General features: G+C 31.6%; 1 protein-coding gene across 1 annotated transcript in view; it reads left to right on the top strand.

The window, feature by feature from the left end:
* Positions 1–8,122: 8,122 nt before the first annotated feature.
* LOC121130410 (two pore potassium channel protein sup-9-like) overlaps positions 8,123–25,726 on the top strand; it is a 79,926-nt gene continuing 62,322 nt past the window's right edge. Inside the window, 1 exon segment of the mRNA XM_040726167.2 lies at positions 8,123–8,534. The gene's annotated coding sequence lies outside the window, so the exon portion shown is untranslated.

Below are 25,726 nucleotides of genomic sequence, written 5' to 3'. Positions count from 1 at the left end.
TTGTATAATAATTATAATTATTCGGCCAAGGAATACTAACTACTATCCAAAGAAATACTTCAGTCGAATTTGAGTCATCCGTTGACAAAAGTACTTTAATTTTATTACCCATTATTACTTGAGACTTTATGAAAATGATTTTATTAAGTAATAATTAAATAAAAAGTATTCTTGACTCAAAGGTATTCTTCCAAAGATGAGTTGGACAACCCAAGAAGTTAATTTTAAGAATCTACTCTTTTCAAGAAATAAGAAATGTATGAAGTCCTTCTCAGTTCTCGCTAGTAGTCCCTGAATTACAATTTGTATTTAAATCCATTACAACTAATCCATTTATTAGTCAATATTAATTTTACAAGGTTAGGCAACAAGAAAATTATTTTTTTCTTCGGAAAGAGTTTCTAGATGAGTTTGGACTGCTTCCACTCATTTCGATGCTAATATCAAATAAGTTCAATACTTGGAATTTGTTTCTTCTTTGAGCAAGGAATGTCTCATTAAGATAATGAAAAGCTATCATCCTTTTGGATCAGGATCTTTCAAGATAATACGAATATAGTCCATTCATGAATTACTCATTCTCATGAAGTTGAGGAAAGGGACCAACTTTTCTTTTCATGAAAGTCAAGATAATTTTTATTGAGGAATGATAACTTTCTCGCTCTTTTTTAATAAAGACAACAACAGTCAACATCTATAAAGAATTTATCTTCACACAATTTATATACATCTAAATATAAGTATATTTATCGAAGCCGTCTGATCTCTTATTCAATGGAAAGAAATATCTATGTTTTAATATTTTGTAGTAAATTTTCTAGCATTTTTGAATTAGATACTTATCACTTCGACTTTGCTTTTTTTATGTTAATATTTAATACATTCATACCTGTATGGTCCTTTTAAATATATTTTTTGTATTTTGTAAAGTTAATATAAATGTATTTCTATTAACCTTGGTATTCTGAAATACATTTCAATTTATTAATATAGTATTTACCTTCTAATTGTTTTCATTAACTTAGAAGTTTAAATGGAATTATCTATTTCAGAATCCATTGGTTGTGGCTAATACCGAATTATTTGATTTTAGGTTTTGGAGACGCTTATTTTTTTTTTTTTTTTTTTTTTATATGAAACTTTATTTTACTTAACACACAAATTGGTACAAAAGTAGGTAATAATTATTAATAATGACTACATAGAGCCTGATAGATTGAAATTTAAATACATCATACTAGTTATCATTGAAAAAACAAAACAAAAAAACTGTAACAACTCCTGGATTTTTTTTCCTTTTTGAGGCTTGTAATTTATAATTTACACTCCAATACTAAAGTCCTCCCTGTCTTTAGAACATAGAAAAAACATATATCCATATGGCTTAACTCCTCTGTGAATAATCTTTTAGAAGGAGGGATAATTACGAAATGAGGATTGAGGTTTTGGAAACGCTTAATGATCTGATTCTCTTTTATTCTATTTCATATTCAACATTGTTTTCAGTTGAATTTTCAGAAACAAAATCGGAAGTAGACGTGGAATTCAAATATTCCAGTATGTTCAATAGAATATCACACACACTAATATGATTATTCAATGATGTTTTTCAGTCGTTGAAACGAAAGTTCCTTGCTCCTGTACCTGAAAAATTGAAATATACATGATCATTAATGTATGTACAATTTAACACACTAAAATACAACCACAATCCAACGTATTAGTTTAAATTAACTTTGGCACAAAACCCCCTGAAAAATTTATGTGAATCCGAAAATGTCATATTATGAAATATCAATGGAGTCAAAACGCTCATAAAAACCCATTGGGTAAGCGAGCTCTGTCTAGTTTTAAATTTAGTTTTGATATTGAGGAAATAGTATCAGCCATTTCGAATAAATGAATTTTATTCATAATATTTTATTTTAATTTTAAGATCCGAGTCGAAGAGAGAGATGCCACTTAGGCATCCAGGCAAGACACAAAATTTCACCATTACTTGGATGAACTTATACTTAAACATTTTCCTCCGTGAAGTGAAAATGAATCAAACTTGGTAGACATGTTTGGAATTGTTGAGAGAGTCTTCCCTTCATTGTATAAGAATTCATTTGTATAAATTATAATAATAAATAATCACTATCTTACAATTGACAAATAGCGCAATATTGCAATTTGTAATGACGAAATATTATTATTACTCTGGCGTCAGACAACAGTTAACGTAATATTAAAAGATATTAGCGACCTTTAGCCATCCAGCATTATATTAGCCCAAGCGACAGTGAGTAACACCCTTGGTGGATAATGCATATTTTTTAGTTTGCTCGTGCCCTATTCCTTTACTAAGTAGATTCAATTATACTCAAAACCTGATTGAACATTAACCTTGAGGATTTGTTGTAAATTTATAATTGTATGAGCCCTTTTTGGACTCAGAGTTAAATTGGGGATCGACATCGGAGTAACTCTTCCCAATGTCTTTGTTTATTTCCTTCACTCCTTCCTCCCTTGACACAGCTGATTGTAGCTGATCAAATGAAACGTCATGAGCATTATTCTTTCTCTCATTCAATACAGTCCTCAAATGGCAAGGGTTACTATGTTGATTTTCAGTTTCTTTTTTTTTTAATATGACCATTGTTTTCATTAATAGTGCTTTGTCCACATAAAAGTGTTTGAGAAGCGGACACGGTGATCTATACTCTTAAGGGGATTCTCATTCTCGTACAACTTTTCTTATTATAATTATCGAGAGATTTCTTAGGATAATTTTATATACCTTTTGTTTTGGGGATAAGATCTCTTAACTTTTTTTTGTATAAAAACAATGTCTTAAAATAATAATTACAAAGTTGCATATTCTAATATCTTAATATCTATACATAGAATATTTTCAATTACGTCATGATTTGCATCATAATTGAAGACAATGTCGTCTTGCAGACTCATAGTTGGTATTTTTACTACATTAAATGGACACATTTCCAATTAATCTGGACTCAGAGTAGAATTGAGGATCGACGTAGGAATCATTGCTCCGCATGTGTTTGTTTATTTCCTTCTCCCCCCTCTTCATTTGTCACAGCTGATTGTAGCTGCTCTCCAAAACATTCTTCAAATTGTGAGCGTGACCAAATTGATTTGCGTTTCATTTAAATACACAAAATATACACGATTTTCATCACTACCTATTATGCATCTAAAAAAATTGTTCGTCCGATGAAGTAATGATCCAAATTTATGAACTTTATATCAGATAGCAAGAATGAAAATTCTTATTATAGCCGCATCAAATTTCTACGCTAGCCCCCTAACAACCTTGGGGCTTCCATGTAAGTGCATATAAATTATTATCAGCCCCTAGTCCCATCCTTTTTATATCCGGGTTAGTGAACTTTGTAAAAAAGAAACCCAAAAAATTAAATTTAATTTACAACAGTATAAACATTTTTACGATTATACCAATTGAGTTATTTAAATTTTGTATAATTTTTAAAGCTATTCATTGTGCACCCGTAAATGTCAATTAAAATGCTAAAAATACTTTTACCAATATAATACATAGAGAAAAAATAAATCGTTATTAGATTATAATCTTAACAAGATTAGCTTGAAGTTTTAACAAGATATAATTTGTTATTCTTACAGTAAAAACATTAACTTAAAGAAAATTGAAAAAAATAAGAGACCAAGAAAACTGAAGGAAAAAAAAAAGGAAATAGGGATATCAAATTTTCAGCCTATTCTTGTTTCGATTCCAATTCCATCTTTATGGACGATCCCGATTCCTTATTAAATACAAAGGAATTTAATAAGCAAATAACATTTCCCTCCTTTTTTTCTCTTTTTGAAATTGTCGAAACTACATCATCTAGTCTTGCTATTTTATTGATCTATAACCGTAATTTTGTCTCCAAAAATGAGTTCAAATAAGTCATATTATCCATATAGATATGTATGCATAGGTATCTGTGGAATTGGCTGCCGATTCCAGTAACCGATTCTGATACTTCAAAAAAAGGTTATTTTTCCCGATTCCATTCCATCGGCACACCCCTACTTTTAAGCAATATAGCAAGCTAAATTAACTAAAACTCTATGAAAATGTCTAAATATTCGAAACAAGGCAAAATCAAGATCATTTTTTATTGCTATAATCCAATTTAACGTTCTGTATTGTTTTGTGTTGGTGATAAATTGTAAATTCATAGGAATAAGAAGGATTTGTCTATAACTTTTGGAGTGTTCATTACGGAGGGTTATCCAGATTATTGTGTAATTCGTGTTTTAAGAATTTATTCTAAATCTGAAATTTACAATCTGTATAAAGGGACAAGCATTGAATTCTGAATCGTCTATAGCGAGGAAGAAGAGAGAAAAGGTTGAGGCGTGTTACGGACCTATAGGTCCAGGACTATCTTGTCTTAAAAATATTGAAAATTGATCGCTGAATGGGTGGATTTCAATCGGAGCTATGGGTCAGGAATTATCCGTCATCATACCGTCGATCTGTACTACAACAGGAGGAACGACAAGTGGATTGCTGGGTCAATTGAGGAAGTGGTAGGAGTCACGGAAACTCAAAGTTTCCAGCCTAAGTTATGGTTTAGGGTGTCATCTCATTAGATAGTAAAGTCATGTCATAAATATTTCTATTTATTAATTGGATATACGTAGTGTTGAGCCAGTCCTTATTATTCGGACCTGTCCAGTCTTAGAAGCGGCCCTTAAGACTGTCGTTCCTTCTGACTTCAATAATTTAAGAAGAAAATAGAAAGTTGATTGATGTCATTTAGGACCGAACTTTATAAGTTTTAATACTGATATGCAGGACGCAGGACTGGGCTGGACCGTACTGAGACTAAACTGCAGTCTTCCGTCCTAAATAAGGAAACACAAGCTATAGAGGGTTATTTATTGAACTTTAAAAACCAGATTTTTTTTTCTAATCGCATAATATATATATATTTTTTTTTTTTTAAATTACACTAAAGTAGTGGGTAATTCATCATAGAGAGAGAGAGAGAGAGCTAAGACAACGACTACCTATTAAAGAATGAACAAAACAGAAAAAAGAGCAAACACATCAACCGTTTTTCCTTTTCTAAATTTAAAACTGTTATTTTTCTCTTTGCTTTGCCAATACCAACTCATAATACCTTCTTTAAAAACCAAACGAAAGACATAAAAATCTATATTTTAAAAGGTCTGTTGATAGCCAATTGAATATAGGGGCAATTACATATTCGGTGATTCTTATCTAACTTAGATCTGACCGCCTTTTTCCAACTGGAATAACTCGGCGTTTATTATCATTCTATTGTAAGATATTAAGCCGGGGCCGTCCCCGCATTAAATAATTTGTGTCGTTCGTGTATGAACCCTAAACAATACCTTTCATCAGCTCTCCGATCGCAGAATATTCATTTTTCTATAAAATTGGATTTGTTGATTTTTGTATAATTTTTATGAGCAATGGCCTCATCCATGGAGTTCGTGAGCCCTCCATATGTTTAGAGTTCAAGGTTAGAAGATACCAGAGATGGGAATTCAGAATCGAGACTAGAATTGAACTCGAGTGCATATTTTGAAGATTTGCTCCTGGGTTTGGTCCTGCAATCAAAGAATTGAGGCTAAAGACTTGTAACTCGTGAGGTAGTACTTGCATACTAAGCCCAAGAAAATCCTTAACACTACAGAGTATATACCCCACATATATATAGAGTTGACATGTTTGTAATAAAAAAGTTACGTTTAAAAATTTGACAAGGATAACGGTTGTTGCTTGTGCTCTTTCTTCTTTTTTGTTCATTATTTAATCAGTCGTTGGGAGGTTAACTTCCCCTTCTGAAGTAAGCAGGGTCTTCAATCGTTGGTGTGAAGTGTTTTAAAATGCACTACTTAAATTTGAGTTTAAATAGAATCATAATATTTTCACTAAACTCAGCTATTTTAAATGTAGAAGGTTCCATTCTATATAACAATAACTCCATTTTTCCCACCAAAAATCATGTAGCGGGTACCTGATATTAACAAGTGTCTTAATTCAGTAATACAATTCGTAGTGAGTGAAATCGTGTGTACTTTTTAGCAGGTCTGTTTTATTTTTTGGTATTGGTAATCTGAAGAATGAATTTTCTTTTCCTTAGAAGTTGTCTTTATGATTTAATTCTTGAATAGAAACTTCTTTTCCTTCTAGATTCAACTATATTCAACATTCGTGTGTCCTCATAAAAGAAGGAGAGTATCAATGAAGAGGATTTGTTGGGGAGTTATAATTGTAAGTCCTTGTTGGACTCAGAGTAAAATTGATGATCAACATACGAGTAACTGCAAATTTGACTGCTCTCCTCCAAAACATTCTTCAAATTGTAATTGTAGATTTTTGGTTTCTCTTTCTTAACATGCCCAAAATAAACACCCTTTTTTTTCGTACAAAAATGCCAACTCCACCTACGAGATTATATACATGGACTTATAATTAACTCAAAATAATTTTGAGGACTATTAAAAAATATTCAAGGACTTGGAATTATGATTAATGACTCGAGATTTGCAGTACTATAGAATGGCGGCCGTAGGATTATAATTTGGGGAGGGCTTATTTTTTGGAAATTTATTGCAAAAAAAAAAGTCCAAAAAAGCATAGTTTGGACAGATAATTAAATTAAGCAAAAATTCATTTTTTTAGGAGGGTCCTCTAGTCCATCCCCTGTAGACGCCTCTATTATAAGGACTTTTCCCCATCACCTCTGGTAGAGCTTTTACACACATACAACTGAGGGCAAATCCCAAATTGCACACGCAATATGTACAATATTTATTTATTTTTATGGGAAAAGAAGAGGAAGAGGAGATGAGTAACTATGTGACAATGTAAGTAAGTGGGTAGTGCGGTTTGAATTTCAACTGTCTTCCAAGTTTGATGACGAGTCATACGGAAAATTTTTCATATGGTATGAAAATGACCTATCCAATATTGCTTTGCCCTACGAGGTCATCTCTATGTTGCACATCTCAATCAAATCATGAAAAAAGGCAAAAATTATTTACTTCGTATTATATAGATACTAGGAATACATTTTTAGTGATTTTGAATAAAATAATTTTGATTGACATTTTTCTAAACTATAAAGATTATTCCAAAAGTTTCGTTTTCATGAAAGTGTCTTATTGAGCAAAAAAGAGAAAAAAGTTGGGAAGATTTGATGATCTGCGTATAGCTCGCATCATTTTTGTACATTTTCAGAAATGAAAGATAATTTTTTTTCCCATGCTATTCTCTCTTTTTGCTCCATAGGGTAGTTTTAGAAAAAAAACTTTAAAAATCTTTTTTATCGGTAATGTCTATCATAATTAGTGTTGTGTCAGTCCTTATTTAGAACTAGGGAATGCAGTCACGTCCATCCCAGCTCAGTCCTGCATATCAGTCACAAACTTATAAAGTCCAGTCCTTCATGGCGTCACTTAACTTTATTCCTTTTTTTTGTAATCAGTTGTAGTACTTATAGTCCGAAGGGCCGGTCCCGAGGACTAATATATATCCTAAGTCTGAAATATACTCGAGCGAAAAAATAAGGGTAGGTACAACACTAAATAAAACTTCATGCTAAATAATGATTCTTATTGCATTTAAATCTTGATTGACGAAGTAAAGAACTTTGGTCCCCTTTCAAACTTTAAAAAGAAACGGGATCTGCTACCTAAAGATCACATCGTATGGCGATGAAATTTTCATTAGTTTTTTTCCCTAACCAAATCCATACTTTTCCGAACTAGCCGAAATTTGGAAAAAAGTTGAAAAACAAACCGTCCTACTGTACAGTGAGCTACCTACTTACTTTGTATGTACCACATAGTAAATAAGAGTTATTACACACATTGGCGCATACATAGAGTGAACGAAGAAGCAGCATCTGCCTAGGGAATCATCAACCTCTCTCTTTCTTCTTCTCCAACTCTCCGCTCACTCACTCTTTTCCTTCCCTCCGGTGGAAAGTTGTAGAGAGAGAGAAAGCTCACTTTTCTTTACTTTTGAGGAAGGAAAGTCCCCTCCCCTCTACCAAAGAATCTATCTATATGGTGTGTATATAACACAGACATATATCTATATATAAGCACACCCTCGATGTCGATGATATCAACATCATCGTGAGTCCTCATTTTGAGCTTGAATCGAGTGGAAGAATAAAAGTAATGAGAAATAAAACAGCACATTAAATATAAGTTAACCCCATCCATTTTCACACCTACACATCTTCTGTTATAGAGATATATTTGATTAGCTATGAGCTTGTGAATTTCGTGAAACAACTTTGCAGCAACAGTCCTTTCTTACATGTGAATATCTAAAACCTTAGCTTTAGTCGTTGAGTTGTAATAAATGAAGTAAGTTACAACTATTTACTTTGGAAAAATTGAACCAAAATCTATCCTACATCTCATGTTTAAAATATTACCTATCATGAAGGAACAAGGACCTTAGGATTCAGTGAGTGGAAGAGGAGACTTCTCTTACACAAATACAGGATGTAAGTAAATTATATATATATATTTGTAAAATAAGCTCTTAAATGCCGGACCCCTTGACTTACGGGCAGTAAGAACACTCCTCCAAAATTAATTGTTTCCCTTGAAAAAGCCAACTGTTTGAATACTGTTCGATACATTTCTAACATTCCTCATTTGTTAATTAAACAGATGTGTTAAAAAAATATTTCCATGTGATCAACCGAATCATATACAATATAAAGACATTAAATGTAAGCGTGCTCACTATTATGTGTATGAACCGAATTCAGATAGTTGAATTTACAATCAATGCTTCTTGCTCCATTTGCGTACATCCTTTCCTGCATCAATCAAATGTTAACTGATAATAATATGCTCACTACTGTCTGTATCAACTCACTCTAAGTATTTGAATTTAAAATAAAATGCATCGTGATCCATTCGCGTACATAATTGAATTGTAAACCTAAACTCACTATTTGTAAATGATATATTAAATATTTACTGGGCAACATTTTTAAATTGGATTAAGACCATTTATAAATGAAACGATCGTTAGTTTTATTATATATATAGGAATACCAAATAGAGTTTGGATATAGATATGGTTTTGGAGATATAACCTGGATTTGAATCCAAGCCTTTCGAGACTGCTAGGGTTTGGGACTAATGTGATTTTTTTTTTGCATATAAACAGTCGATTTTATAAATAAAAAGGTTTTAAAAAGACAAATTGTACCAAAACATAATTCGAACTAATAATTGGAGTATTACTGTAATATGAATCTATTCTGATATTCTGTCATGAATAAATTATCCATGGCTTATGACTAACACAAATTTAATTTACTCAATTATATAAAGAAATTAATAGTTAATTCACATTATAGCCCATAGGTTTCCCAAAAGTGGGTTGTCAAATTTTTGCATTATTAATCAAGAAGTCTGATTTGAAGAGGAAAAAAATATATTCTTAATGCAAGTCTAGTCTCAAGTTGCTGCTCATAAGTCCATTTCCTTCAATATTTTCAAACATACCTCTCCAATTTTGTTTTTTAACTTCATAATATAAAGATAAAGTTCGAATTTTACTTTCTCCATTAAGCAAATGTGTATAGAAAATATTTCAAACAGCCCAAATAATACCAAGCTATATGAATTTGAGTTTTTCCGAAACTGTTACTCTGGTACACAAGTGATCACCCTGAGAATTTAAAGAATGTTTTGGAGTAAAGTAGATTAGCTGTTATAACATTTTATTAAATTAGCTACAAACAGTTATGAGATGATGGATATAATATCAAATCCCTGTCCGTATATAGCAATGGGTTCTAGGATGTTACACTCCAGACAGTTTAGCCCTGAGAAGTTCGCCCCGCGGAAGTATATATTATACCATAAATGTATTTTCCACATATTATTTATGATTTAAACTGAGTCTCCCCCCACTTCAAGTCATTTTTTATGCATTTTTGCATTCATAAGTGTAAAATTAGTGTATTTAATTCAATTTGAATACATTTTAAAATAGAAAATATCAGACAGGAATGTTACACCTTTTTATAATGAGTTTGAACCGATTTATTTTTAAACGGTTGTACTTATGATGAGAGAAAAGAAGAATATCTATATATAAAAAAATAAAAAATAATTAGATAAGTCTTATCGTATCACCAAGAACTAAGTATCTGGTATCTGTGCTCGTCCTATTCGTCTTCATCCAGGAGGGGGCAAGTGGCGTTTTAAGCCACACATAAAGGTTGGATTGGCGAGCCTCTCAACTCCTATATCTGCGGCGTTGAATAAGAGGTGTGCTCACCTTAACGTGGGATCCCTGAGACAACGCAACCAATCTTCCTCTCTTCTTTTTTCACCTATTTCGGACAATCAATTATAGCTATAAAATTTTTTCACAACTAATTCAGTTTCATAAATTGAGTCATGTGGGATTTAAATCCCAACACAATTTTTTAATTCCACTGTTAGGTCTTGAAGTCTAATTGCATCGTTTACATTGGACTCCTATTAGGAAAATATATTGATTTTTGATTTTTTTTGTCGTATGTTATGGATTTTTATTTACTTTTTTCTACTCCAATTCAGTTTTGTTTATTAATAAAATAATTCATTTTTTTAATGCTTGTTTTTATTAATTGGTACAATCAAGTTATAAAATCGTTTAAATAGAACTTGCATTATGATCTGAAAAAAAAAAAAAAAAAGTCAAAAATGCTAGATAACTTAGTCAGAGGTGTGAAGTTGGGTTCGAATATTTTGATCAAAGATGTTGAACTCCACGTAGTTCGATTCACTAAATTATCAATAGACGGATACATTGAGCTTAAAATTGTTGCTGTAGTAGACTTAATGAAAAAGATGGATACTTCTGTTAAAATCGTAACAAACCTTATTTTCATTTTCATGGCTCTACAACTTCAAAAGTAATATGTATGAAGGTGTAGGTTTTATCTTTTCATTCATCAACTATTATTAAAGTTTCTACATTTTCCTCATCATCTTCAGATAAATTTTTTGAGAATTTTGACTTGCTTGTTGTATATAATATGTATTTGTATGTATAAGTCCTCTGCACTTGTTTCTTATGTAAAGATTATTTTTTTCTATTTATTATTGTAAATATTTTATATAATATATCCATATAGGTATATTGTTGATTCTATTATTTGTGTTCAACGCTTTAATAATATGTAAACAGTTAGAATTTAAGTGTCAAAAGCAATGCATAATCATAGTAGGGTGTGCTTCCACAATAGTGAAAGAGATGAGGTGTCCAATCTAGTTAATATCAATAGCTATCCTAAGGTAGATCGGTATCCTAAAAGAGAACTTCCATGATCCTCCTCTTTCGATCGGGCACTGATAGTTCATTTTCATTGGTTAAGCAAAAAAAAACAAAAAAAAAACAATAACATAAATGATGCGATTTATATTGGATATTAATATTATATTCTAACCAGGTACTATTTGTTGTAGTACAAAATTTTAGTCTTGGTTGTGAAATAATTAATAATTCTGGTTAATATTGTAAAAACCCTTGCCTCTTCTTGAAAGTTTCATGGAGTTTTTTCCAATCACGACAATATATTAATATATTTGTGGCATACTCAACAAGATCTCTGTTACGTTATCCAATGTCCACTGGAGGCTTAGGGCTAAGGTGGACCCTGATCTTAATACGTCTTGAGGTATGATGACTAAACAAGCTGAAAAAAGATACCTTGATTTAGCTGCAAAATATTAGAAATATAATATTATATATTTATTACCATGATTAATTCAAAGGGATTCTGATGATGATCGTTGCAAGTCTCATTCTATTTAATTTAAACATTTCAAGCCAAAAAGTTACTAACAATCAATAAATTATTACAAATACTTATGGTATATATTAAAAAGAACATGTAAAATTAAAGTCGTCCATGTAGCAACACAAATTTATTTGTTTGTGTTCCTTCTTCCTCTTTTTCCTCAGCAAAAGGTAAAAAAAAAAGGTTCGAGTTCATAATAATAAGAAACAACATTTACTTCATATATATTACTACAAAATCCCATAATTTCATCATTAATTGCAAAGGACTTCAAGTAAAGGAAGATCTTAAATTATCTGTGGTAGATACAATGCTACAATATATGTATGAGGGGTAACTTCCCAGGGTTAAACTATATAGCGCATAACTTCTTGTCACCCTTGCAAGTGAGCAGGAGTGACTCTGATTTCGATCCTCAATTCTACTGCGAGTCTAACAAGGACTTACATTTATAACTGTCCCGCAAATCTTAGTTTTACTTGTTGTCTTCCATGCACTTGTAATTACTTTATAGTAATATGCTCTTTATTAAAAATAATGATAACAGCTTTGCAAAAAAAAAATCAAAAAAAAAAAATCAAGTAGCTACTAGAAAAAGCAATTTCATAATAATTATCATATTATTTCTATCTATGATCATATCTCATATTACGAGTTATGAAGTAAGGGAGTCTTTTGTACAGCATAGACCTTTTGAATACTAATAAGGATAGCTTTGAATGTAATATTATAATGTTTATAATCGTTATTTTTGTGTATTTTTCTAAATATTGCTTTGATGTCAGTACAAATTTGTTTAAACGGTACAAAAATCGATTTAAATGATCAAAAACAGTAAAAATTATATTTACGAGTCTCCCAACATGCGTTTTTTTTTATAGATACGAGCTGGATTCTAAGCAAAAATTTGCCGATGGGACGCAAAAAGAGCTTAAAGCCCGATTATTTTCAGTTTTTATGTATAAATTGCCTTGCCATATAAGTTTTTTGACGCTCAAGTTCCATCCAGAAACGAATTACACTCGTGTCAAGGTGTTACTATAGTAGTCTTCGTCCTTCGGGAATAAAATAAGCTTTAATAAACTAATACACCGAATACAAAGAAATCTACCGTTTGTGCGTATTTTCATATTTGAACAAATGTCCCACAAAAAGTACATAGAAAGATTATACAAATTTATACTTAAATTTAGCAGTATTTAGAATGGGATGGTTTTCGTTTTTTTTTTTAAATCATCTCTCTTCATTTTATCATACATCTTTTACTCAACCAATGTAGAACAAACCAGGTGTTCGAAAAGGCTTGGAATGTTTTTGATGCCATTGAAACCAATGGAAGAATGAAAATGACTGAACTGGCCAATGAAAAAATTATAGGCAAGTATACAGGGCCAAGAGATGTAAAAATTGTCCCCATGGCTTGCTTCAGAAACGACCTTTACTTAGTCAGTTGAAAAAAAAGAAGAACAACAAAAACGCACCCTCGTAAGCGCATCCTGAATGATCTTACTCATCATTCAAATAAGGTAATTTTCTTCAGTGATGAAAAACCTTCACTCTTGATCCTGTTGTTAAAAAGCAATAATAAATCAGGGAAAAAAGAGATCCCCTTAGACAATCACCTTTTTGACTCTCCATATCATTTGGTTACTAACTGGGAGAATTTTTTTGATGTTTGGGTGACTGGTGTGAACTAAAATAGTAACCTCCATTCTTTTGGCTTCCCTTTTCCACTTCAGAGTATTTAATCTGACATAAACAGCATACCTAACTTCTAAAACTATCACTTCAAAAAGTTCGAGCCGGATGTACCAAAATACATACCAAATCTCTTAAATTTTTGCTTTAATATAATTCCAAGACTTTTCAAACACTCCGTATAACTACGTAACATAACTTTTTGTAATTAATCATATAAAAAAAAAAAAAAAAAAAAAGCAAGAAAGAAGAAGATATATAGGTATTAGTATTAACATAGCCGTATTTTATACAACCAAGATTAAAAAAAAAATATGTGTACAAAGTTTGATATAATAAATAATTGTCGAAAAAATTCACCAATTTACAGTTAGTATTTTTAAAATAGGGGATTATTCCCTCTTTTATTACATAAAAGTTGTGAAATCTCATAAGTAGACTTGGGATTTTTGTGGAAAAAATGAGTACAAAAAAAAGAGTTGTAAAAAAGAGTAAATTTGTTGAAAAATGAACAATCAAAATGGAGTGATGTGTATTTAAAGAAAAATAAAGTTTTATAAGGATAATTTAAAGTATTTAGTATTATTGTCTTAATTGATCATAATTCATTAATATTATGTTTTGCTATATTATATCTAAAAATCAAGATTTCACAATTTAGTGCAAAAGTATTTCTCCTTTGTTGCAAGATTCAAGGGGATTATTCAACAGTCAATTTTGTACCAAATTTCTTCATCCTCTAATTGGCTGTTGTCAGAATATGAGTCCCGTACATATCCAATCATGTAATCATGACCTTCTAATCATATACATAGTTTTACCTACAAAAAAAAAGAGCCTCATAAAGATAGGTTTATTACCTTGAAAAATATAATTAAAAAATCATTTAAAGCTATTGTGTAATTTAACCAGAAATCGGAATTTCTCAATTATTTTCGTACCAACTTAGATAAATGAGCAATTTTCAAGGAAAAAAATGTGTATATGAGCAATTTTTCTCAAAAAGGTTAAAGTGAATAATTTCTTGAGCGATGGAGCGGCCGCAGAAAAATCAGAAGTCTACACATGTGGCAGACTTTTATGGTGTGAAATAAAATATGAGGGGAGCATATCGCCTATAACAGGGCTTATGTTCCGATTTTACCCTTGTTTTGTTGTTAATCAATCAGACTTGGTTTTTGTCTTTTTGTAGTAATATTTTTCATTTAAAACCATTCAGTATAAAAGTTTCGTTTCTTAATACAGTGGTAGATCATATTATTTTCAACTATGAATGTCTTTGTAATTATTTGGCCCAGAGTTAGTGAGTGTCCCATTAACTTTAATGCACTAAAAAATTATTCAGAAATATTGCGACATCAATCGGCAAGTGAAGTACAACATTGTTAATATGATAATTTTGAGTACATTTGGGACACAACCTTTTAATCTATCTCTTCAGCTGATCTGAACTCCCTTTACAATGTAGGGAAAGATAAAAAAGAAGGTCAATATATTTTCCAGACTCAAAAAGGACTCCCCGGTAGCAGCTGCAGAAAAGGCTGTAGCACCGTCCAAATTAAGGAATTTTTGGTTTTTCCAAGAAAATTTAGCTTTTGAAATTTAATTCTACAAAGTTTTTTATCCAAAAAAATTAATTTTTGTAATTTAACTTATTTTTCTTGCAAAAAATTTAATTTTCTGTGAATTTAAAAATAAATAAATGTACAGAGTGCGGTTTTACATTAAAAAAAATTTTTAACCTGTTTTTCTTGGGCACCCTTAGTTGTACAGCTTTAAAAAACAGTTTATCAGATTCAGCAGACAATTTTATATAAGTTATGTTTACAAAGTGTCGAAAATGTTTTCCGAATACGACCGTCGTGCAGTGATCGTTGTCGCCCTCCGTGCAGACTGTGCGCCCAAAGAGATCATCGAATTTATCAAGTTGTCCTCTGTCACCTTGTGCAACGTTGCAAATTAATTCAAGAAGTCTGGAGGGATGGGATCACCAGCAAGGAAGAAGGCAGATCGATCTGGGTACAAAACTGGCTTTCAGACAATTTGGAGATGTTTTGGTTTAAGAAAATGTGGCCCCTAGCTCCCCGGACTGCAAATCCTTTGGACTTTTTCGTGTGGGGCGTCTTGGAGAGTGAGTCTAACAATTTGGCTACTCTGAGAGCCTCCATTATTGAGCTTGTGAACAATATGAAAAAAGATCACCTGATCAAGGCGTGCAGCAGGTTCCGCGCCAGGTTGGACGCCGTGGTTGAAGCTGAGGGTGGTTGGATTGAATGATTACCTAATCATGAACATGGAAGTATATCTCCTGGTCTCAAAAATTTCTTAAATGTAAAACCAAACCCTGTATATATAATCCTACGGAGATCCCTGCTTGGGGCCTTTTTACATAATATCTTTCCATAATTGAAATCAATGCCCTTTATTAATTTCAAATCTTAACAAACAGAAAGAACATCAAATTTTAACAAAATACATTCGTTTTTTGGAAAAAAACAAAAAAACATTGTCATTTCGACAACATCAATCAATGACCTTTCTTCGTATCAAATCGGAATTAAAATAATATCAAATGTTAATTTTTTTGATAGGTCTCTAATTCAGCATGATGGGAAATTTAATTCCTAATAAAATTCATGAGTGTAATGACTAATGATAGATGGGAGACGTATATGAAAGATTTATGGTGTTTATGGATTAGAAATGACGTCATCATAAATATTTAATAGTGAATAGGAATGGAATCTTGATTTGTGGATATTGGTCATACTTAGGGAAGTAGGAGAAGTAAATCCCCTCATTACTATTCCGTGGGATCGTCTATCACTACTTCTACTCCCTCTCATCAATTTCTTCTCTTCCTTTCTTCGTCTCACAGTTCAGATCTACGTAACAAAAACAACTTTGCTCGGGACCCTTACCTCCTTCTCCAGGATCACTTATTCTCAACTCCTTTAAGTTCAGCTCTGGATTGAAACCGTATGATGTCACTAAATATCCATATTGAAAGTGGGAATGCAATGTCCAGGGAATGAATTTACTGGGAATTAAATTACTAGAAAAAAAACAAAAAAAACAACAACAGGAAATAAATTTACTGGGAATGAAATGACCTATCACCCAATTTTGTAAGGGTATATACTATCATTTATGAGAAGGGTTTCGTTATGCGTTTTCATATCGAAAATTAAATCTAATAAACTATAAAGTTATATAGTCAATGAAGCAAATATTCATCGAATGATTATGATTGCTATGAAAATACTAAAAAAAGAAAGGAATACAAAATATTTATCCTTCTTTATTTTACATATTTTTTGGTTATACATTTATACCCGTAAAGATATACATATATTTCTTCGAAATAAGTTTACTCTGTAACAATTAGAAAGGCACGGAGTGGATCTACATAATATCTTCAAATATTTTTAGTTATCATAGAAAAATATATCGCTTAATTTCCTGTTATTTTAACATTGACATTCTTTATATAAATAAAATTTGAGGTAATTATAAATAGTATTCCATCAACACAAAAACAAGCTACAATGATTTTTTCTCAAAATTGAGCCTGCATGTAATATTTTGTATTCTTTGACAAATTTCTCCTGTATTCTATCAGTAATTATCTGATAGAATAAAATCAGTTCAAAAATAAGTTTGTATCCTTGAAATATTGTTGTGGCCTGATGGCAAATTAACAATGATATAGAGCTTTTTTGGGGAGGCTTTTTTTTAAATTAAAGTTCAGAATTTCAGGTATCAAAGGATATACTTTTAAACTTTTTGAATATATTCGTATTGAAGCCAATGAACAAAAATCACTTATTTTCAACTTTGAACAAAAATAAAATCGAGTTATAAGCACGATACGAACATTTTAAAAATTGTTTTAGAATTTTTAACATTAGTTTTTCAAATATATTCATATAATTTATCCCTATCTTCAATACCAAACGCTTAAAAAAGTTTGAACCTTAAAAATAGGCAAAAAAAAAACAAAAAAACTTTGTGGCCTTTTTTTGAAGGCCATGAGGAAAACAAAGAAAACATAAGACCATATTTGAAATAAAGGGAACTAATTCTACTCAGTAAAGCAAATGCTATTCTAGTGCTAAAGAAAGTGTGATTTTGTTGGACAGTGTAATTATTCTGATGAATCTTTTGGAATTGCTTCTAATTTCATTTTGAGTAGCAGAAATTCAGCATCCCAATGAAGTAATTATAAATTGATAAATTATCTTTTAAAAAGTCTTTAATTGATCGAAATAAAGGATGGAAAAACAAATCTTCCTTTTTATAAAAGGCAAAAAAACAAGTTTCTTATATGAGAAAAGTTTTCTTTTTTCATAATGATAGTACCTATTTAATGTATTGATTTACATAGTTTTGCCAATCATATCAGATAGGTGACGTCCCCCATTTTCCATGCAATGAATAATCCGATTTATAGTGGTTACCCTCACTAGTGTATCAGCGTATGTATTGTAATTTCTTCTTGGATGTTGTCCTTAAAGTCATGTAGGCTCCTCGGACGGATTTACATTCACACGGGATTTCAACTATCGATACAAAAAAAAAATAATCGCAGGGAACAGTATAGCCAATACAAATCGGCCTTTATTGAAATGAGGCGCTACAGAAATAGTCTGAAAAATGCTTATTAAATATATATAATAGTTATTTATCCAATTATATATGTACATTTTTTGACGAGATTTTCATATTATTTTTCCTTTATGCGAGAAAATAACATGAGCCATATGGAGATGATGAGCTAACCACAGACGCTAAAAATTATTACTTTTGTGTTTTTGTCGGATGATATATTTTTTTCTTAATAATGTACTATTTTTCAACACTACCCTTTTATATATAATTAGTTGTGATGGGACGATTAATCGGAGCAAGGAATAGGTAAATCGGCTGCTTCTTCTGGAATTGAGATGAAGCAAAAAAAGGTGTCATTTCCAATTCTCCTTTTCCATTTCTTATGCCTTACTATTTAACACTTTGCTAAGTTATGAAATATTTCCATCAGGATACAGGAAACAACATAATTTTATAAAACATCCTTATAAAATAATTTATGATAAAAAATGCTCAGACTGTGAAAAGATAATAAACTGATCATTAATAAGATTAAAATTCAATTTTAGTGCAAATTTTCGAATGCAAGACCATATTCTAAAATAATTATTTTGAATAAAATGGTTCTGTACCAATTTGCCCGTTAGACTCACTAGTAGTTATGTAACATCTGTTGACCTAAAAGTTTGCAAGTACTCCAACCAGTGATTGTTTTAGATAAAAGATGTAAAATATTCTAAAGATCGTTAGCAGTGTTATAAATAATAAAAAATCAGGAATTTTTACTAGACTAGGCACCGAAATAGGCATTGGGATCTTTTTGAAATCGTTCCATTACTAATAATTAGCGTCACCGGTAATTTAATTCCCAGTTAACCCATTCGCTGTCTTTCTATTCCTGGCAATTTCATTGCAAATAAAATTCATCCCCAGACATTTTATTCCCACTTTGAAGGGGGATATTTAGTGAAACTGGAGATGAGTAATGACTAATGATAGATGGGAAACGTATATGAAGGATTTATGGTGTTTATCGATTAGAAATGACGTCATCATAAATATTTAATAGGGAATAGGAAAGGAATCTTGATCTGTGGATATTGGTCATACTTAGGGAAGTAGGAGAAGTAAATCCCCTCATTATTCTTCCCTGCAATCGTCTATCACTACTTCTACTCATTCTCATCAATTTCATCATCCCTCCTTCTCTTCCTTTCTTCGTCTCACAGTTCAGATCTACATAACTAAAAAGTAATTTTGCTTGGGACCCTAATTCCCTTCTCCTTCTCACCTCCTTTAAGTTCAGCTCTGGATTAAAACTGTATGACGTCACTAAATATCCATATTGAAAGTAGGGATGCAATTTCCAGGAATGAATTTAACAGGGAATACATTTAGTAGTAATGAAAATACCTAGCACCAGTAATGAGGCAGTATGTAGGCGAATATCCCGAGTCTGGAGCACTGAGTACAAAGTTATTTTTTGTCAAAAATGAAATATTTATCTCACACATGGAATTCAAGACACATGAAATAATCACGCATGCAGCTTAGCTTATTTTTCTATATTTCCCGTCTTGAAAGGATGGAAGTAAAAAATGACTTTCACCTTTCCCTCTCCCTTTTTTCAACCAATAACTTCTTTTTATATTATCTTCACGTGGAAATATAAACTTTGAATGATTTCTCAAGGTCTCTAGAATTCCATGACTCACTATAGGGTTGTATTGGTCTTCCAATCGGTCCCTACTCCGTCCCCTCTGTCCCTCTTATTGCTCATAGAAAAAGTCCTATATTTTAAAGCACCATATAAAAGGCATCTTTTTCACTAATATTTACAGTAAAGTATCTCAGGTTACCTTATTTGAGCTTGTTTATTAAAACTTATTAATATTTTGCCTTTATTCTTTATTTAGATCTAATCAAAGGCTAGATCTTAGACTTATTAAAATATTAGAATATTGGTTAATAACGTCGTTTATCAAAGATTATTCTATGGGACGGCTATAGTGTCCTATTCAGAAAAGTCCTTAAAATTTAGTACGGACGTCCAAATTTTGTATCGATACATTACTAGCTCAGGTTAATTTATTTCACATCATTACTTCGAAGTTTTATCCGAGCTCAGAGACGACAAAGAATTATCTCCATTTTGTGTTGAACTTCAAATGTTTTGAGTATTGATGCGGTCGTATTCCGGGGTTCTAATATAGTGCTCTCTTTATTTTGGAAATTTTAATGGCCAATATTTCAATGCATAATATTACACTTGTTACATCTTTGATAACAATCACTTTATTTACTATTATACTCAAACAAAGTTTGTCAATTAAAAGTTAAATTAAATTGCCCACATAATTAAAAAAAAAAGTCCTCACAAAGAAAATCAATGTATGGAATACATATATCGATGGATCAAATTCTCTGATGAATAGATTAGGTTATTATGTACAAACACATATAAATTAATTATTCATCTATGAATAGACTCACTTAACATTCATCAAAGAGTTGGATAACTATTTATATAAAAAAAACCAAAACCTTTATATTTTTAATAGGTACTAATGCATTATTTCTATCACGAAAAAATGAAGTTGGAAGTATATTTTTAGAACCATTACGTAATTATTTTCTTCTTATCAAATATTACCTTTTTGAAAAGTTTTTTTCTTAACCTTAAAATGACTTTTCTTCACAAAATGCAATAATAATGTGTATTAATAGCTTTTTATTTTGAAGAAATTTAAATTTTTTTGTAAGTGCATTTTCACTATTTTTTCTTATAATCGAACAAGTTGGCCTTTATCAATAGATATTACTCCCAGGAGCGTGAATATTTATTAATACAATTAAGTTAATGCTTAGAATATTATTATCTTTTTTCAATTCAAGTTAAATACCTTGGACCTCTTTTGCTCAATTTATAAGCTGTACAGGAGTTGATGATGAACTTCTTGGAAAAGTTGTTCCACTCCTTCACATGTCGGCCTTCAGGGAGTCTACATTCGGGTGAGACGTCCGGTTAGTCTCCCTCACCAAAGTGCCTAACACAGCAAAGTCTAACGAGTTCAAATCCGGCGAAAATGATGGCCACATATCCTTGGGCCAAAAAACAGCCAAGTTGTCGGCGCATAACTTCTGGCATTTGGCCGATGTGTGTGAGGGTGCACCATCTTGGGTCCACACATAGTTGTCGCCATGGCAGTATGGTGAGCCTCAGCACCTTGTAGTAGGGCTCCTGACCGATTTTCTCCCGAGCCTTAAAAAAGAAGGGAGACATCTTCTTGCCGTTGGACGCCACGACCCCAAGGACCATTGTTTGGGCCGGATGTTTTGTACAGAACACCCCCTTGACCTCCTCTGGTGATTTCCCAAGCCAACGGGTGTTCTAACGGTTATAGACCTGGTCTACAGTGAAAATCTCGTTAGAGAAAATTTTTATCTTGATCCATGCACGAACTTTCTTGCACCTCTGCAGTCTCCTTTCCTTCAGAGTGTCTGTCAACAGGTGGCGTAGGGTCCTTGTGTAAGAGGAAAACCCAAAGTCCTCCTGATTGTACCCTCGGCCACGTCAAACTCCTTAGAGAGCCGATTCATGGATTTTGTGGGGTTCTCCTTGATCTTCTTCTTCAGGTCCCCAGAAACCCAGAATCCCTTTTCAAGTTGTGTCCCTCACTTCGTTCTTTCCTTGAGATATCTTTTCCATCCTTTTTCATCTTGGTCACCTTGAAAATGAGGCTCCTGGAGCACTTCACAATTTCCATAATCTCTGCCACCTCAATTTTGGCATCCAGAAGGTCTGAGATCTTCTGCTTTTTGCTTCTTGCTCACTCATGATGAAATAATTGAGAAATGTTTATTATTGTTTACTTATGCAGAAAGGACATCAGATTCGGAATATGCAGGGTAAAAACTCACATCCTCCCTATTTAATTATATAATTAACATTTATTAACAGTCCACGTTTGCTTCCGAACAATGTAGTGTTTTTATTTTTACCTCCCCCAAAGAAGCTGAATGGAGGTTATATTTCTGCCTATATTTCTTTGGTTGTTAGTTAACAGGATTAATACAAAAGTTACGGATTGTTTTTGATCAAAGATTATACTTGATTATGGTAAGAGGTCATCAAATTTTTAGAGGTCAAGATCAAATTTCAATGCCCAGGCAACAGAAAAAATAAAAAATCCATAATCGACCATAACTTTATTGTACTAAACGACATGTGAACACAACTAAACACGTTTTGTTTTTATATTATGTCTTAAAGTATAAAAATGTCGGTGCGACAACATTATCGATATCCTCTGCATTAGTGTCAGTACCGAGAAGACTGCAGAGATAATTGGCATCTCCATTCCGATTGCCTACGATATCAAAAGTCCATTACTGCTCCAAACAGCTAAGAAGAACCAAAACTTATGCAGCAGTAATATGGCTGACTTCTGGCCTACCTCCAAGTTGTCTTTATTTAGCCTTGACCAAAATCCACTATACTTTTCGATTTGGGGCGTTTTCAAAAAGAACGTCTACCTAACATCTCATCCAAATTTGAATTTGTTCAAAAATACGATTTATCAGTGTGTTTCGCCTTGGACACGGCCTTCGTCGTCAAGAGCAGCCAATCTATTTGTCAGTGTGTATTGCATGTAATGGAGGACATACGAAATAAAAAGTATAGCTAAATATACTATTTAAACATATCTTTTCTTGATATCTATAAAATCACATTTTCGTAATTTAGTCATACTACAAAAAGTTTTGGAACCCAACTCTGTAAAACATTGCTATTAGTGTAGATGAATAATCTATCATTGAGGGAGTTGTACTATTTTTATACAAGACACTCTATGTTGTTTTGTTTCCAAATATAATATAAGTAAGCAACGGCCATACCCCATTGCTAGAATAACAATTGTAGGTTTTTTTTTCAGCTGTTGAACACTAGCAACTAAAATTGGTAATTGAGAAATTGAATTTTTCTTTTTCTGAGCATTTATAGATATTATTTAGTCCCTAAGTTGTAAAAATCATTTCTTAAATAGATTAAATTATATTCAAAACCTGATTGAACATTCGTGTGTGCTCGTAAAAGACGAAAAGTATCGTTAAGATTTTATTGCAGAGTTATAATTGATAGTCTTTGTTGGATTCAAAGTAGAATTAGAGTATCAGAGTATGTTAATTCTAGCAAATTCCTTGTTTATATCCTTTTCTCCTTCCTCCCTTGTCACACCTGATTGTAGCTGATCCAATGAAACTTCTTGATCACTATTGTTTCTCTTCTTCTAAACATTCTTAAAGTTGTCAAGGTTATCATGTTGATTTTCGGGGTTTTTTTTTTAAACATGCCCATTCTAAACTGAATTTACATCTTTGGACATATGTACATATACATGTTAGAACAACTCTTCTCCCGATATAATTTATATATTTTTTATACTTATACATGTACTAGTGTTGTTTCGGTCCTTATTTAGGACTGAGGACCGCGGTTCAGTACAGTCCCACTTGTTTGTCCTTACATAAAGTAAAAACGATCCCTTGCGACGTCAATGAGGGTTGTTTTTCCTCTTTTTAATTATTTCGTTATATAGTTGAATACATTTTAGTACTAATTAACAATATTATATTGTATTATAATCGAAAATATAGTTTTTTTGGAAGATTTGTGCAACAATCTTAATAGATATTTCATATATCTTATTTGTCTAAATAAACCATCGTTATTTTTATACAAAATTCCAAGTACCGACGGTCTTAATGACCGGTCCCATGGAATTACAGTCTTAAAGACCAATTCTTTTAATTTTTAGGACCGATTCTAAGGCTAGACTGGACTGAATAAGTAAGGACCGACACAGAACTAACGTGTATATGCAGGAACGACGTAGTAAAACACCTTTAGAGATGTATTATTCAACTCATAATGTCTACAATACACTACCTTTTTAGTTGCAGAAAACTCAACTGACCTTCACAACTTCTAATGAATGAGTAGTCATGCTAGACAAGACATGATAGTAGGGAAACGAAAAATAATATATACAATACAACTATTGAATATATAATATTTTGTATAGTGCAATCAAGCAAATGAAATCAATGATTTGTAGATAGATAGAACAAAAAGTTACACTCAGCACTACATAGTCACAAAACTATACATTAGTACGTACAAAGAGGTCAATTACTTTTGTTAATTTATTCAGCAGCAAATAATCTCATTTCATGTTATCTTATGTGTATATACAATGTTAAATATCTTTAATCATATGAACAGTCACTTTTATAATTAGGGAAGACTGGGTAAGTCTAAACGGTGATGCTAATTGGAAGTATTTTGGGCATTTGGAAAAAAGAAACCGAAATTTAACATTGTAACCCTGATAATTTGAAGAAATTTTTGGTGGAGAGTAGCTTTGCTTAGCTCTGCAACAAATTTTCAGATTTATTCTTCAAATTGTCGGTTCAAATTGTCAATTGTCATATTATTATGCCTAAAATACACACCATTTTCATCACTAGTAATAATATAGACTTCCTCTTACGAAGACTTCCTTTTATTAACTAACAAGAGTTAATATGTGCTCATATACGTGTGGCTTTTTTGGAATCAGAGTAGAATTGAGGATCGAAATCGGTGCAATTCTTACCCATCTCCTTGTTTCTTTCTTTCTCCCGCTCATCACTTGCCACAGCTAAATATAACTGATATAATGAAACGTAATAAGAGCTCAGCTGTTCTCATTCAAAACATTTTTAATGTTGTAAAGATTATCAATTTTCATTTTTGGTTTCTATTTTTTAGCATACCTAAAATACACACGATTTTCATTACCAGTTATGATTGTAGGTGTCTGTTGAACTCAGAGTCGAATTGAGGATCAAGAACGGATTAATTCTTGCCTATGAACTTGCTTGATAGGGAGTAAGATTTGTTATTATTTTCGTCCTCTCATAGTGGTTTGCAGCTAATTTAATGAAAATACATGCCGGCTAAGCTGTTCTCCTCTCAATCATTTTTCAAATTTCATGGTTACCATATTAATTTTATGTTATTTTTTTCCTAAATTTGGGTATAATCTACAGTCTTAAATTAGCCCAAAAATATTCACTTCAATTTAGTGAGCATTCACTTGCATTTACCCTGACTACATTGATATCAAAAACATTTGGTATTCTAATTAAGGTGAATACGATGCCTAATAAAAAAAGAAACTGTTATTTTTGAATTCCGAAATTCTCAAATATATTTTTATATTGATTTGTTACATATTTACATAAAGTTCGAATTGCTAGTTTGTTTTTGACAAATTAAAGAGATTAGACGTTTTTTGGTTTGCTCCGAGATTTTCTACTAAAGAAAAAAAATCACTTAATGGGAAAATTCTTTAAAAACTTTTTAAAGATAGTTTTTTTTTTTTTTTGTAAAAAATAACTATTTCAATGTATTAAGAATCTTTCAAAAGTTATTAAAGAATTTTCTCCTAGGTTGATTTTTTTTTTTTTTTTTTTTTCAATAGTAGATAATTGTGAAATACATAGTGTTTAATTAGTCCTAGGTGTGATCGCCTTATAAGTGTTTTGCC

The sequence above is a fragment of the Lepeophtheirus salmonis genome, chromosome Z (assembly GCF_016086655.4).
Source record: "Lepeophtheirus salmonis chromosome Z, UVic_Lsal_1.4, whole genome shotgun sequence".
Classification (NCBI taxonomy): domain Eukaryota; kingdom Metazoa; phylum Arthropoda; class Copepoda; order Siphonostomatoida; family Caligidae; genus Lepeophtheirus; species Lepeophtheirus salmonis.
The sequence above is the reverse complement of the archived record's forward strand: the minus strand, read 5'-3'. Positions and strand labels throughout refer to the sequence as shown.